The sequence below is a fragment of the Protopterus annectens genome, chromosome 11.part0, assembly GCF_019279795.1.
Source record: "Protopterus annectens isolate FY-2018-M chromosome 11.part0, PAN1.0, whole genome shotgun sequence".
NCBI classification, from domain to species: domain Eukaryota; kingdom Metazoa; phylum Chordata; order Ceratodontiformes; family Protopteridae; genus Protopterus; species Protopterus annectens.
This window is the reverse complement of record NC_056745.1, coordinates 785,969,055-785,972,116: the sequence shown is the minus strand read 5'-3', so window position 1 is coordinate 785,972,116 and position 3,062 is coordinate 785,969,055. Positions and strand designations below refer to the sequence as shown.

The 3,062-nt window shown below is 44.2% G+C and overlaps 1 pseudogene; it reads left to right on the top strand.

The window, feature by feature from the left end:
• The first annotated feature begins 340 nt into the window (after positions 1–340).
• On the top strand, positions 341–517 carry LOC122814841 (annotated as a pseudogene).
• The last annotated feature ends 2,545 nt before the right edge of the window (positions 518–3,062 follow it).

Genomic DNA, 3,062 nt, shown 5'->3' with positions numbered 1-3,062 from the left:
ACTCCCTATTTTGGGCCTCAGTTCTTCCATTATTTATGGCTTTGTCCAGATTTCTTGTTCTAAGAGATTGAGATGTATGAGACACATCATTAAAATGGTTTTAAGTGATTTCTTTGGGGTATGTTATCACCACAACTCATAACATCTAGCAGTTGCATCAGTGGTTCCCAGTAAGACAAATTGGTGATGATCTGTCCTATAGATAGGTCATGGTAATTAATTAGGGTGGAAAGTGGTTGGGAAGAGCCACTGACCTCATGGCTGCATCCTTCATGCAAGACAGGCTTGTAGTAGCTGTTTGGGTTTAACATTGCTCGGGAATTACTGTAGTGAAGCAGTTATGGTGAACCTAATGGGCCCGTTGAGGGAGCAGTGGGTTGCCATTTTACTTTCCTTGGGCTTCGTGATAGGATGTTACTGGGACCAGAAAAATTATGAATAACTTACTGCATTCAGAATTGAGGATTCACTCTACTGCATAGAGCTGAAGCCTGGGGAAGCGGTGTCATGGAAATAATACACCAGATCATCAGGAGCAATATTTAATAAATGTACATTATTGAAAAAAAATCAAAGAAATTCTCCTGTTCAGTTTGTGTTGTCCAGAGGTGCAAGTTTGACATGTGGCTGCAATGATAGGCAGGGTGGGGCATTTTCAGCTGACTCTAAAAAGGGGAAATAATTGTAAATAAAAAGGCATTAGGAAGTCCTTTGATAGCACTATAACGGGGTGGATTGAGAATGAGTTATAAACATTACAATTTGGATAACGGCAAGGTGCTTAATTTGTTTTTTTCTTTTACAGATTGAGGTGCAGACCTGTAGGTAGAGATGGCAGAGTACAGAGTTGGTATCAGCTGGTGAACATGAAGGAACTGGATTGACAGATCGCAGGAGTACAGAATTGCAACAGTTAGTGGTCTGAAGTAAGTAGACTCCAGTGTTGGGTCCACTGAGAACAGAACATGTTGAGAGGGTGGGGTACTGCAGATGGGGTTTCAGTCGGTGACCTGAAGGAGGTGGGTTTGAATGTAGATGGAGGCCGTTGCAGTGTGGATGTCCTGTTGGTTAGAGCGGTGCGCTGCAGGAAGTGGTTTTGGAAGGTGAAGTATTCTGCTGTGTTGTGCTTCTCTGGAGTGTTCCTTTTGCAGGAATGGGCACTATGAGATCATAGATAATCTTACTTTGTGCTCATAAAGGCATGTCAGTGTTGTTTCAGATACGAGGTAGTGGGGTCATGTGAGGAGAAGATATGTTGGGACAGGGTGAAGCTGGGTGGGAATTGTTTATGGGGAGTACAAAGGGGTACCACAGGTGGGGTAGAGTCAATTTCAGGGCATGTATGACTTCTAGAGGCAGGTTGAATTTTATGGAGCATGGTAGGTATACAGTTGTGTTGGGGGATTTAGGAGGAACTGGGGCTTTGTGGGGAAGCAGAAGTGGGAAGCATTAAGCAAGGTACGGTTTAGGCTTGCTGTTGGAATTCGGGGTATCTTTTTTAAGGTAGGCTTATGGTAGGGGATTGCTAGTTTGATTAAATTGGGGTTGCAGGGGCCTGGATTCCCCTTTATAAGGATGGCGTATTGTAGGGCATCATCATAGTGATTAAATTTGTGTTGCAGTTACCTCTGGGTAGGAGTTGGAGAGAAAGATTAGGTATTGGTCTGCTTTGGGATCAAGGTAGTGGGGTTCAGTCGGTCAATGAGGTGTTAGCTACAAGTAGTATAGTTACACAGGTAATAATGTTATGTGAACTTAATCCAGTTTGGGGGTTTCATTGGCGCATAGAGTTGGGGTAGGTTAATAAGGTGAAGACTGATTGATAGTTGCCATTGACAGGGATAGCTTGTGCGACTAATGGAGGTTACTGGGCTACTGTTCATGTGGTGTGTTTTTCTTTGGTAATGGGTGTATGGCTGTTTCTGTTGCTCAGCAAATGCTATGATGACATTAAATGTTTTTGTCATTACATTGGGTAGTTGGTGTGTAGTTCATAGGTTCATAGGTTCATAGGTGTGTACTAGGCTAATAGCCCTGGAGCCTTTAAAAGCCTAGCCCATAGAAGTGCTAAGGCATCATGCCACCTGACATTAGTTCACAGTACCACTATCAAGTACAGCCACTGGAGTGATCCCAGGGTGAACTTTCTATTATGCACCCACTCATCAAGATTTATCTTGAAGAGGGGCAGTGAGGTGCTCTGCTTGACATGTATGTGAAGTCTATTTCAAAGAATGGGCAGTCTCTGGGTGAAGAACCTGTCCCTCCAGCATGTTCTGTTGATAGTGGTAATGAGGTTGAGGTCTCTGGAGCATGTGGTGAGGAGGGATTTGGATTTCATTAGATGTAGCATTTCCAACAAAGCTGAGTCAGACATGGCTTTGTAAGTCAAGTAGAGATCACCTCTAAGTAGGCAATATGAGACAGAGAATAGATGGAGTCTTTTGAGTCTGTCTGTGTAGGACATGTGTTTAATGCCTAGGATCCCCTTTGTGAGGTACTTCTGTGGCATCTCCAGCTGCTGCAGGTGTCTAGTGAGGTACATGCCAAATGGGGCATTATACGCGATGATTGGTCTAATGAGGGAAGAGTAGAGAGAGATGATGACCTCTTTCTTCCTGGAAGCAAAACCCTTGGTAATGAGATATGCCACATAGAAGGACTTTCTGACCACAGTGGCAATGTGGTGGTCGAAGAAGAGGTTGCTGTCAACCTGCATCACCAGATCTCTTATAACACCTTCACTGTTCAGTGGGCTCCCATCAGTGTGGTAATTAGTGGGAACTGAGTTTTTACCAAAGGGGATGACGACACATTTTTTGGCATTAAGCTTAAGGCCATGGTTTTGACACTAGTCATTGGTATCAGTGAGGCCTTTCTGTAGGATGTCTGCATCACTTGGGAAGTTAATAATGGCTCCCAGCTTGCAGTAGTCTGTGGACTTAGTGAGCCAGAGTACCTTTGTGTTGGCTTGGACTTGTGAGAAGTAGATGCTGAACAGGAGAGGACCCAGGACTGACCCTGTGGGACTCCACTCATGACTGGTCAGCAGCTTGACTTGG